Below are 14368 nucleotides of genomic sequence, written 5' to 3' on the forward strand. Positions count from 1 at the left end.
GCTGGATGCTGGCGCATGGCCGAGCAGCGGCTGGAAGAAGTGGCCGGCGTTGGCCTTGGCCGCAAAGGTGGTTGCATCCACGGGAGGCTGTCGAGGCGGAAGCAGGGGTGCGAGGAGGCGAAGCAGAGGACGGGGAGGCCGGAGGTGGTAGTTGCGGAGGTCGGGGTAGCAGATGACGGCGGCGAACGACAAAGGGCAGGCGAGGCGAAGCAGGAGAGGTCTCCGACGGGGCAGGAGATCAGCAGAACACGGGCTCCTGGTGGAGCTCGTCGGCGACGGCGGGAGGAGGCGCTCGGGAGCCCGACGACGGCAGCCGGGCCGGGTGGCAGAGGCAAGGGACGAGCGGCCGGCGCGAGGAGGTGGAGAGGCGCTGCGAGGAGAGAAGGGGAGTCGCGGGATCAAGGGGAGGAAGAGAGATGGGGATCGAGCGAGCGGGGCTCTCACTCCGCTCTGTGTGCGTGCGTGGCGGCGGAAGGAGGATGGAGGGGATCGATGGGAGTTGGGGATCGGGTGCTGGGTGCGGCTAGGGTTAGGAGCGGGGCGCGGCTGGGCTTTGGGCCAAAAGGACTGCGGGGAAGCAGGCCGGCCTGGCTGCTGGGCTCTCTCTCACTCTAAAAATAAATAAATAAAAACAAAATAGGGATGAGAAAGAAAGGAAAGAGAGGTTAGGGAAAGAATTTGCGCATGCGGATAATTTTCCCGGACTCACAAAAATGTGCTTGTTCCGAGAAAATAGAAAAGGCCATGATTGAAAGATTTAAATTCAAACTCATTTGATTTAAATTCAAATGATTTGAATAGGAAGCGTGGATTGGTTAGGTCCAAAAATGTTCGGATTTTTGGTGGAGCTCCGGAATATGATGAAAGAATATATGGCTAGGTTGGAGACCAAGAATGAAGATAACAAAGGCATTGGGATAATTTGCAAGTGTGTTATGGTGATTTCCAAATTAAAGAAATATTTAATATAGCTCCCTCATATTGGGACGATATGTTATAAAGAGAAGTCACCCTTCCCTCGATTTAAATAGATCAACCATCTATGCAATTTATTAGTTGAGTTGAGATGCAAAGATTAATGACATGATGGCATGATGACATGATGCAATGCAAAAATAAAAGAGCAAGCATAAATGAAACACACAGTAGATTACGAAAATATGGAAGTCTTCTGAAGCCTCGGTCTCGGGGCGTTACATCTGCACTGCCAACCAATCCTTTCGGCCAACAGGTCACAGAGTGCCTCGCCAGGGATAACTTCCTGCTCTCGAAAGCTCAAGTGCTCCCACAGATCATAGGGACTCAGATGTTTGGCTATCTCGATGGAACCTTCGCCGAGCCATCTGAGTAGTTTGAAATTCAGAAGGCGCATAAGGGCAACACCAAATGAACTACCCACCCAGCCTACAAGTCGTGGAACTACTACAAATTGAAATACTATTGACCCCTCAACACTGACCAGCCAACGTGCACCAGTCAGGTGGAGGAGGCGGACGCCAGCATGGACGGGAGCTTGAGACCGACGGCCGTCCCGTGCTCGTTGCCGTCCATGAACGCGACTCTGGCCGCCGTCGGTCTCTAGAACAACCACTGACTGGTGGGTGATATTATGCAAGTGCACAAGGTGATGTAGCAATTTAGCAGTAAATAAGATTTCTCAATCTCACACGGAGTGAAAAGGAAGGCACTACTATCCCCGCAGCTCCGTTGTTACTTATGCAACTACGATGACACCAAACCGGAGTTTGAAAATAGTTCACTAAAGTGGGTTTCTAGCGGAAACGATAAAAGTCAGCAATTAAACTAAGTACTACCTCCGTCCCGGTTTACTAGTCTCATCGTATTTGGGGTCATATTTTTGACCAAGATTTTAACTAAATACATAACAAAAGTAATATTATTAAAAAATACATTTAAATACGAATCCAACAATATAGTTTTTCATAATATGCATTAGCATTTTTAAAGTTAAATACGTGCTTAAACTTTGACCCAAAATAGAGGTAGTACTAGTTAGGTAGGGGGGCCTTGCCCCCCCCAACCTTTTTGTGCTTTAAAATTAACATGTATTTAGGTGTTAGTTGGATAAATGTCGTATGACTTCCATACATCTATATTCATGACATTCTTTTTCAGCTATCCACTTCCACCACAGCCTACGCCGCCCCTACTCCAAACGTCGATGATGCGCGAGACAACAACAACAGTGAGATAGATTTGGAGCTATTAGGCTCTGGCACTGATGATCGATTGGGCATGTGGGTTCCTCGTTTGCTACCTGGTAATCTGGTATGGTGTAATGAGATCAGTGCAGACTCTCCGGGACAATGTGACGGTCATCGTCCAATTCTTTCTATCATTGAGTATCGGCACCTGGTACCGGACCACTTGTTGAGCAACGATTTCAAGCTCGAACGGCGCCTTGAGTGAACCCAAGCAAACCGAAATAGAGCACTATAAGTATGAAGTGGAGATCAATAATTTAATTGGAAACATCTCTTTTCTACTTAGATTTTGTCGGTTTCTCCCTTCGTGTCAGAGCGAGCACCTTCACTAAGATAGATTGCTTCTTTGATTCTTCCTTTTTTTTTATTCTGGTTCCAATCCTTTGAGGAAAACACCCATAGATAGGATGTAGTCTTCCTCAAGAAAAATAAAGATTCGGTAATCCACCGATAGATATTCAATCCGTTGTTTCCATTTACATCCCAAACACCTGAAATTGTATTTTTGGAATAGCAAATCCAATACAAAGCCCCAATACATGCATCCAAATGGAAACAACAGACTAAAATAGAACCGATACAACCGCTAAATCTTTCGCATGGAAAGTGCCCTCCCACAATACCGAGCCATACCCCTCCAATTTTGGTGCCCAGGGAAGCAACGACGGCGCCCTGGTAAGTCCCCTCGCCGGTCGTCCTCCTCCGTACCCGGCATAGCCGTCTGCCCCGCCGGCCCTCCTCCTACTCCCATGTGGTAGCACTGTTGGGGAACGTAGCAGAAATTCAAAATTTTCCTACGCGTCACCAAGATCTATCTATGGAGAGACCAGCAACGAGTAGAAAGAGAGTGCCTCTACATACCCTTGTAGATCGCTAAGCGGAAGCGTTCAAGTGAACGGGGTTGATGGAGTCGTACTCGTCGTGATTCAAATCACCGATGATCAAGTGCCGAACGGACGGCACCTCCGCGTTCAACACACGTACAGCCCGGTGACGTCTCCCACGCCTTGATCCAGCAAGGAGAGAGGGAGAGGTTGAGGAAGACTCCATCCAACAGCAGCACAACGGCGTGGTGGTGGTGGAGGAGCGTGGCAATCCCGCAGGGCTTCGCTAAGCACCATGGGAGAGGAGGAGGAGGAGAGGGGCAGGGCTGCACCAACGAGAGATTAAATCATGTGTTATGGGCAGCCCCATGCCTCAATATATATAGGGGGGAAGGGGGCTGCGCCCCCTTTAGGGTTTTCCCACCCCCTAGGGGCGGCGGCCAGCCCTAGATGGGTTTGGGGTGCGGCCAAGGAGGGGGGGGAGGAGTCCATCCTCCCCAAGGCACCTCGGAGGTGCCTTCCCCCTTGAGGACTCTTCCCTCTAGGGTTCCCTAGGCGCATGGGCCTCTTGGGGCTGGTGCCCTTGGCCCATGTAGGCCAAGGCGCACCCCCTACAGCCCATGTGGCCCCCCGGGGCAGGTGGCCCCACCCGGTGGGCCCCCGGGACCCTTTCGGTGGTCCCGGTACAATACCGATGACCCCGAAACTTGTCCCGATGGCCGAAACAGGACTTCCTATATATAAATCTTTACCTCCGGACCATTCCGGAACTCCTCGTGACGTCCGGGATCTCATCCGGGACTCCGAACAACATTCGGTAACCACATACAAGCTTCCTTTATAACCCTAGCGTCATCGAACCTTAAGTGTGTAGACCCTACGGGTTCGGGAGACATGCAGACATGACCGAGACGTTCTCCGGTCAATAACCAACAGCGGGATCTGGATACCCATGTTGGCTCCCACATGTTCCACGATGATCTCATCGGATGAACCACGATGTCAAGGACTCAATCGATCCCGTATACAATTCCCTTTGTCTAGCGGTATTTTACTTGCCCGAGATTCGATCGTCGGTATACCGATACCTTGTTCAATCTCGTTACCGGCAAGTCACTTTACTCGTTCTGTAACACATCACCCCGTGATCAACTCCTTGGTCACATTGCGCATATGATGATGTCCTACCGAGTGGGCCCAAAGATACCTCTCCGTTTACACGGAGTGACAAATCCCAGTCTCGATCCGCATAAAACAATAGATACTTTCGGAGATACCTGTAGTGCACCTTTATAGTCACCCAGTTACGTTGTGACGTTTGATACACCCAAGGCACTCCTACGGTATCCAGGAGTTACACGATCTCATGGTCAAAGGAAGAGATACTTGACATTGGCAAAGCTCTAGCAAACGAACTACACGATCTTTGTGCTATGCTTAGGATTGGGTCTTGTCCATCACATCATTCTCCTAATGATGTGATCCCGTTATCAACGACATCCAATGTCCATAGTCAGGAAACCATGACTATCCGTTGATCACAACGAGCTAGTCAACTAGAGGCTCACCAGGGACATATTGTGGTCTATGTATTCACACGTGTATTACAATTTCCGGATAATACAGTTATAGCATGAATAAAAGATAATTATCATGAACACGGAAATATAATAATAATACTTTTATTATTGCCTCTAGGGCATATTTCCAACAGTCTCCCACTTGCACTAGAGTCAATAATCTAGTTCACATCGCCATGTGATTAACACTCACAGGTCACATCGCCATGTGACTAATACCCAAGAGTCTACTAGAGTCAGTAGTCTAGTTCACATCACTATGTGATTAACACTCAATGAGTTTTATGTTTGATCATGTTGCTTGTGAGAGAGGTTTTAGTCAACGGGTCTGAACCTTTCAGATCCGTGTGTGCTTTACAAATCTCTATGTCATCTCCTAGATGCAGCTACCACGCTCTATTTGGAGCTATTCCAAACAACTGTTCTACTTGGAGCTATTCTAAATTATTGCTCCATTATATGTATCCGGTCTCTCTACTTAGAGCTATCTGGATAGGTGTTAAGCTTGCATCGACGTAACCTTTACGACGAACTCTTTTACCACCTCCATAATCGAGAAAATTCCTTAGTCCACTAGTTACCAAGGATAACTTTGACCGCTGTCTGTGATCCATTCATGGATCACTCTTGTACCCCTTGACTGACTCATGGCAAGGCACACTTCAGGTGCGGTACTCAGCATGGCATACTGTAGAGCTTATGTCTTAAGCATAGGGGACGACCTTCGTCTATTCTGCCGTGGTCGAGCTCTAAGTCTTAACTTCGTACCTTACAACTCAGGCAAGAACTCCTTCTTTGACTGGTCCATCTTGAACACCTTCAAGATCATGTCAAGGTATGTGCTCATTTGAAAGTACCATTAAGCGTTTTGATCTATCCTTATAGATCTTGATGCTCAATGCTCAAGCAGCTTAATCCAGGCTTTCCATTGAAAAACACTTTCATAATAACCTTATATGCTTTCTAGAAATTCTACGTCATTTCTGATCATCAATATGTCAACAACATATACTCATCAGAAATTCTATAGTGCTCCCACTCACTTCTTTGGAAATACAAGTTTCTTATAAACTTTGTATAAATCCAAAATCTTTGATCATCTCATCAAAGCGTACATTCCAACTCCGAGATGCTTACTCCAGTCCTTAAAAGGATCGCTGGAGCTAGCATACCTTTTAGCATCCTTAGGATCGACAAAACTTTTCTGATTGTATTGCATACAACCTTTCCTTACGAAAACTAGTAAGGAAACTTGTCTTGACATCCATCTGCCAGATTTCATAAATGCAGCTAATGCTAACATGATTCCGACGGACTTTAAGCATCGCTACGAGTGAGAAAAAAATCTCATCGTAGTCAACTCCTTGAACTTGTCGGAAAACACTTCGCCACAAGTCGAGCTTCATAGATGGTGACATTACCATCCACGTCCGTCTTCTTCTTAAAAGATCCATTTATCTCAATGGATTGCCGATCATCGGGCAAGTCCATCAAAGTCCATGCTTTGTTCTGATATATGGATACTATCTCGGATTTCATGGCTTCTAACCATTTGTCGGAATTCGGGCCCACCATCGCTTCTCCATAGCTCGTAGATTCATTGTTGTCTAGCAACATGACCTTCAAGACAGGATCACCTTACCACTCCGAAGTAGTACGTGTCCTTGTCGTCCTACGAGGTTTGGTAGTGACTTGATCCGAAGTTTCATGATCAATATCATAAGCTTCCACTTCAATTGGTGTAGGTGCCACAGGAACAACTTCCTGTGCCCTGCCACACACTAGTTGAAGAGACGGTTCAATAACCTCATCAAGTCTCCACCATCCTCCCACTCAACTCTTTCGAGAGAAACCTTTCCTCGAGAAAGGACCCGATTCAAGAAACAATCCATATTGCTTTCGGATCTGAATTAGGAGGTATACCCAACTGTTTTGGGTGTCCTATGAAGATGCATTTTATCCGCTTTGGGTTCGAGCTTAATCCTGAAACTTTTTCACATAAGCGTCGCAGCCCCAAACCTTTAAGAAACGACAACTTAGGTTTCTCTAAACCATAATTCATACGGTGTCATCTCATCGGAATTACGTGGTGCCCTATTTAAAGTGAATGTGGTTGTCTCTAATGCCTAACCCATGAACGATAGTGGTAATTCGATAAGAGACATCATGGTACGCACCATATCCAATAGGGTGCAACTATGATGTTCGGACACACCATCACTCTATGGTGTTCCAGGCGGTATTAATTGCGAAACAATTTCCACAATGTCTTAATTGTGTGCCAAAACTCGTAACTCAGATATTCATCTCTATGATCATATCATAGACATTTTATCCTATTGTCATAATGATCTTCTACTTCACTCTGAAATTATTTGAACCATTCAATAATTCAGACTTGTGTTTCATCAAGTAAATATTCTCAACATCTACTCGAATCATCTGTGAAGTAAGAACATAACGATATTCACTGCATGCCTCAGCACTCATTGGACTGCACACATCAAAATGTGTTGCTTCCAACAAGTTGCTATCTTGTTCCATTTTACTGAAACCGAGGCTTTTCAGTCATCTTGCCTATGTGGTATGATTTGCATATCTCAAGTGATTCAAAATCAAGTGAGTCCAAACGATCCATCTGTATGGAGTTTCTTCATGCGTATACACCAATAGACATGGTTCGCATGTCTCAAACTTTTCTAAAACGAGTGAGTCCAAAGATCCATCAACATGGAGCTTCTTCATGCGTTTTATACCATTATGACTTACATGGCAGTGCCACAAGTAAGTGGTACTATCATTACTATCTTATATCTTTTGGCATGAAAATGTGTATCCCTACGATCGAGATTCAATAAACCATTCAGGTTTAATACTAATCTTGATGGTAGAGGGGGCGTGCGATGTTTGATCACATCAAACGTGGAAACACTTCCAACACATATCGTCAGCTCACCTTTAGCTAGTCTCCGTTTATTCCGTAGCTTTTATTTCGAGTTACTAACACTTAGCAACCGAACCGGTATCTAATACCCTGGTGCTACTAGGAGTACTAGTAAAGTACACATTAACATAATGTATATCCAATATACTTCTATCGACCTTGCCAGCCTTCTCATCTACCAAGTATCTAGGGTAATTCTGCTCCAGTGGTTGTTCCCTTTATTACAGTAGCACTTAGTCTCGGGTTTGGGTTCAACCTTGGGTTTCTTCACTAGAGTAGCAGCTGAATTGCCGTTTCATGAAGTATCCCTTTGTTCCCTTGCCCTTCTTGAAACTAGTGGTTTCACCAACCATCAACAATTGATGCTCCTTCTTGATTTCTACTTTCGTGATGTCAAACAACGCGAATATTTCAAGGATCATCATATCTATCCCTGATATGTTATAGTTCATCACGAAGCTCTAGCAGCTTGGTGGTAATGACTTCGGAGAAACTATCACTATTTCATCTGGAAGATCAACTCCCACTTGATTCAAGTGATTGTTGTACTCAGACAATCTGAGCACAAGCTCAACGATTGAGCTTTTCTCCCTTAGTTTGCAGGCTAAGAAAATCGTCGGAGGTCTTATACCTCTTGACATGGGCACGAGCCTGAAATCCCAATTTCAGCCCTCAAAACATCTCATATGTTTCGCGATGTTTCAAAAACATCTTTGATGCCTCAATTCTAAACCGTTTAACTGAACTATCACGTAGTTATCAAAACGTGTATGTCAGATGTTCGCAACATCCACAGACAACGTTCGAGGTTCAACACACTGAGCAGTGCATTAAGGACATAAGCTTTCTACTGTCCGCATAATTGCTACTTTCAACTTTCAAACTATATTTTCTCTAGGAACATAACTAAAACAGTAGAACTATAGCGTGAACTACGACATAATTTGCAAAAGGTCTTTTGACTATGTTCAGGATAATTAAGTTCATCTTATGAACTCCCACTCAGATAGACATCCCTCTAGTCATCTAAGTGATTACATGATCCGAGTCAACTAGCCCGTGTCCGATCATCACGTGCGACGGACTAGTTAACGTCAGTGAACATCTTCATGTTGATCGTATCTACCATACGACTCATGCTCGACCTTTCGGTCTCCGTGTTCCGAGGCCATGTCTGCACATGCTAGGCTCGTCAAGTTTACCCTAAGTGTTTTCGCTGTGTAAAACTGTCTTACACCCGTTGTATGTGAACGTAAGAATCCATCACACCCGATCATCACGTGGTGCTTAGAAGCGACGAACTGTAGCAACGGTGCACAGTTAGGGGAGAACACTTCTTGAAATTTTGTAAGGGATCATCTTATTTACTACCGTCGTCCTAAGTAAACAAGATGCATAAACATGATAAACATCACATGCAATCAAATAGTGACATGATATGGCCAATATCATTTTGCTCCTTTTGATCTTCATCTTCGGGGCTCCATGATCATCATCGTCACCGGCATGACACCATGATCTCCATCATCATGATCTCCATCATCGTGTCTTCATGAAGTTGTCACGCCAACGACTACTTCTACTTCTATGGCTAACGCGTTTTAGCAATAAAGTAAAGTAAGTTACATGGCGTTCTTCAATGACACGCAGGTCATACAAAAAATAAAGACAACTCCTATGGCTCCTGCCGGTTGTCATACTCATCGACATGCAAGTCGTGAATCCTATTACAAGAACATGATCAATCTCATACATCACATATATCATTCATCACATCTTTTTGGCCATATCACATCACATAGCATACCCTGCAAAAACAAGTTAGACGTCCTCTAATTGTTGTTGCATGTTTTACGTGGCTGCTATGGGTTTCTAGCAAGAACGTTTCTTACCTACGCAAGACCACAACGTGATATGCCAATTGCTATTTACCCTTCATAAGGACCCTTTTCATCGAATCCGTTCCGACTAAAGTGGGAGAGACTGGCACCCGCTAGCCACCTTATGCACCAAGTGCATGTCAATCGGTGGAACCTGTCTCACGTAAGAGTACGTGTAAGGTCGGTCCGGGCCGCTTCATCCCACAATACCGTCGAAACAAGATTGGACTAGTAACAGTAAGCATATTGAACAACATCAACGCCCACAACTACTTTGTGTTCTACTCGTGCAAAGAATCTACGCAATAGACCTAGCTCATGATGCCACTGTTGGGGAACGTAGCAGAAATTCAAAATTTTCCTACGCGTCACCAAGATCTATCTATGGAGAGACCAGCAACGAGTAGAAAGAGAGTGCATCTACATACCCTTGTAGATCGCTAAGCGGAAGCGTTCAAGTGAACGGGGTTGATGGAGTCGTACTCGTCGTGATTCAAATCACCGATGATCAAGTGCCGAACGGACGGCACCTTCGCGTTCAACACACGTACAGCCCGGTGACGTCTCCCACGCCTTGATCCAGCAAGGAGAGAGGGAAAGGTTGAGGAAGACTCCATCCAACAGCAGCACAACGGCGTGGTGGTGGTGGAGGAGCGTGGCAATCCCGCAGGGCTTCGCTAAGCACCATGGGAGAGGAGGAGGAGGAGAGGGGCAGGGCTGCACCAACGAGAGATCAAATCATGTGTTATGGGCAGCCCCATGCCTCAATATATATAGGGGGGAAGGGGGCTGCGCCCCCTTTAGGGTTTTCCCACCCCCTAGGGGTGGCGGCCAGCCCTAGATGGGTTTGGGGTGCGGCCAAGGAGGGGGGGAGGAGTCCATCCTCCCCAAGGCACCTCGGAGGTGCCTTCCCCCTTGAGGACTCTTCCCTCTAGGGTTCCCTAGGCGCATGGGCCTCTTGGGGCTGGTGCCCTTGGCCCATGTAGGCCAAGGCGCACCCCCTACAGCCCATGTGGCCCCCCGGGGCAGGTGGCCCCACCCGGTGGGCCCCCGGGACCCTTTTGGTGGTCCCGGTACAATACCGATGACCCCGAAACTTGTCCCGATGGCCGAAACAGGACTTCCTATATATAAATCTTTACCTCCGGACCATTCCAGAACTCCTCGTGACGTCCGGGATCTCATCCGGGACTCCGAACAACATTCGGTAACCACATACAAGCTTCCTTTATAACCCTAGCATCATCGAACCTTAAGTGTGTAGACCCTACGGGTTCGGGAGACATGCAGACATGACCAAGACGTTCTCCGGTCAATAACCAAAAGCAGGATCTGGATACCCATGTTGGCTCCCACATGTTCCACGATGATCTCATCGGATGAACCACGATGTCAAGGACTCAATCGATCCCGTATACAATTCCCTTTGTCTAGCGGTATTTTACTTGCCCGAGATTCGATCATCGGTATACCGATACCTTGTTCAATCTCGTTACCGGCAAGTCACTTTACTCGTTCCGTAACACATCACCCCGTGATCAACTCCTTGGTCACATTGCGCATATGATGATGTCCTACCGAGTGGGCCCAGAGATACCTCTCCGTTTACACGGAGTGACAAATCCCAGTCTCGATCCGCATAAAACAATAGATACTTTCGGAGATACCTGTAGTGCACCTTTATAGTCACCCAGTTACGTTGTGACATTTGATACACCCAAGGCACTCCTACGGTATCCAGGAGTTACACGATCTCATGGTCAAAGGAAGAGATACTTGACATTGGCAAAGCTCTAGCAAACGAACTACACGATCTTTGTGCTATGCTTAGGATTGGGTCTTGTCCATCACATCATTCTCCTAATGATGTGATCCCGTTATCAACGACATCCAATGTCCATAGTCAGGAAACCATGACTATCCGTTGATCACAACGAGCTAGTCAACTAGAGGCTCACCAGGGACATATTGTGGTCTATGTATTCACACGTGTATTACGATTTCCGGATAATACAGTTATAGCATGAATAAAAGACAATTATCATGAACAAGGAAATATAATAATAATACTTTTATTATTGCCTCTAGGGCATATTTCCAACAAGCACCCCTAGCCAACTCTCCTCATCCCTGCTGGCCCTTCTCCTCTACCCTTGTCCGCCATGGCCTTGCCCGAGCCATTTGTTGCCGCTCTTGTTCCTCTTTCCGTGTTGTGGCGTCCCTCTCTTGCTCCGGCTTCCCTCCTGTGCTCCCATGTCCCTCCTCCTCTTCCTGCGAGGTCCCCATCTCCTCTGCTCCATAGCCACCAAATCTAGTCACCCCCTCTTCTTCCCCTCCCTCTACTCCTCTTTCTTGTTCATGTCCTCAAGTCTCATTCCCTGCCTCTCCTTCTCTTCCCAACAAGTAATTTCTTAGCTTCGTAAGAGTCCTTGTATTTGGAAAGTTTGCTTAACCCTATTTTTTGGGAAAGTTTGGCTTGAAGTTATGCAAATGTTGCTTTCTTGTTTGACTTGTTGAACTTGAACCAATTTGTACTATTGTTTTGCTATATTTGGAATTGTGTCATGTTGAATTTGAACTTATTTGAACTATTGTGTTGTTAAATTCGGAATTGTGTCTTGTTGTTGTTGAGAATTTGGAACACCTATTTAAACCATGCACTACTAGAAAAACCCCTACTAATGGCGCACCTAGTATGGCCATTAATGGCGCATCTATGGTGCGCCATTAACAGCATGCCATTAGTAATTTTTACTAATGGCGCACCACCTGGTGCGCCATTAGTATCTGGTATACTAATGGCGCACCGCGGGTGCGCCATTAGTATAGGCCAGGGTGCGCCATTAGTATGCCTCCCAGGGGCCATGTATATCCAGGTGCTTTGGCATACTAATGGCGCACCACCACTGGATGCGCCATTAGTAACCATGGCATATTAATGGTGCACTTACCAGTGATGCGCCATTAGTATGCTTTGTCATACTAATGGCGCACTGTCATGTGATGCGCCATTAGTATGAATATTAGGTTTTTTTATTTTCTGTTTTTTGCACAGGTTACAAAATGTATAATTTGACAAAATATAGACAGCACACATCAACAACAGATTCATCGAATACAATAGAAGATTAGTCTTTGAATACAATTCATCATATTAGTCTCCGAATACAATTCATCATATTAGTCTCCGAATTGAAAAGACCGAACAAAGATAGAACATTATATTACAAGTCTCGAGACCGCGAGTAGCGAGTTTGTCTTCACATTACAAGTCGATATCGATCATCTAAACTACCATCACATAGAAGAGAGCTGCGGTCATCACGATGAGCATCATCACGATGAAACTCGTCTTCATCCGGTTCCTCCAACGCTCCCTCCCCTCTCCTGCTAGATAGCGGGCGTATCTAGATTCGGCCTCGGCCCTAGTGGTGTACCCTTTGTAATTGTTACCGCTGAATCGGTGAACCTGTCTCCGACACTCCTACCAGTCATCGTAGACTCCGGGAACCTTACCCTTGTACACGACATACGTCGGCATCGCTATGCACTAGCCAAACGAAACGTTTGTACCAATTCACAGACAATACATAAGCAATATATAATTATGCAACAGAACGATCGGAAGAGAAAAGCAAGACATTAATAGCATCGATTACATCTAAGTTGAACGACTCTCAAAACCAAAGAGACATACTACAAGTTCATTAAAGTTTAATTACAACATGAGCCAATCGATGTTTCAGAACTAGACACAGCATCACTGCTTTCGACTCGACTCAAGGGACCGGAGCGTGGATGAAGCCGCCGTCTATCATGGGAGTCATGAAATAACGGTCGTTGTCAGCCTGCATTTGTAGCATTGTGTCGATGTCACTGTTGGACGGTTGATTTCTGAGGTAGAACTGCCCCGAGGTACGAAGGACATCTTGATGGATGATTTCCGCAAACTCCGACTGGATGCGAAAGAATTCTTGTCGGAGGTCCGCGTCCTGAATTGCCGACACGCTCGCGGCCCAATCTTTGAGTTTACTCGGTAGCAGAAGTTGATGATGGTCCCGTATGATCGCCCGCATGTGATGGATGGCGTAGTAGGCACCCTTCTGACCGCCAGGCGGCTGCTTGACGCAGCAGAACGTCATATTGTGGGAGAACACGTGCTTGCCATACTTACGAATAGGCCTGGTGAAGGTGCCTCCAGATTTGGCGTAGCCGGGGAGAACATCATCAAGAACCTTCTTGACATTTGTGTAGTCTACGTTCGACTGACGGTCCGGGTCGAAATACGTGGCCATGGAATATTTGGGGCTTAGGAGAATGAGCGTGCAACGTGTGTCACTGCAGAAAGCACGGAATGTTAAGAGAAAAATGATCGAAATGTAAGAATTCATATGTTACGGGCCGGTTGAGGGGAGGACTTACTCGGGAAAGTAAGGCACGAGGAAGTTATCCTTATCTTGGTTTGCCAGAATGACGCCTTCGAGGTAAGAACTCGCGACTTGCCGGTCCCCAGCGCTGCCCAAGATCTTGGAACGCATGTAGAAGGGGTCAACTATCACGATGTCCGGGGTCTTGTCGCGAATGATCCGCATCTCCATACTCAGCGAAAATAGCCGGACGAAGGTGTAGTGCAGCGGATGAAGGTTCAACATAGCGTGGATGTCATCAAAACGCAGGACGATCGTACGCCCGATGGAGTTATCCACAAAGCCCTTGCCCTCTGGCACCTTGGCCGCGAAAACTGGGTATGCCACATCCTTCTCCCTGAGACGCCGCTTCTCCAAAGAAAGAACACTGTCATGCAGACTCCGCATAGCACCGGTTGCAGCATTGAGCATATTTGTCGGTAGCATCGCCCTACCCGCCACATGCACCCTCCTCGAGATATCCTGCGGTGAAGGTGGCCCGTCCTGAG

The sequence above is a fragment of the Triticum dicoccoides genome, chromosome 6B, assembly GCF_002162155.2.
Source record: "Triticum dicoccoides isolate Atlit2015 ecotype Zavitan chromosome 6B, WEW_v2.0, whole genome shotgun sequence".
NCBI classification, from domain to species: domain Eukaryota; kingdom Viridiplantae; phylum Streptophyta; class Magnoliopsida; order Poales; family Poaceae; genus Triticum; species Triticum dicoccoides.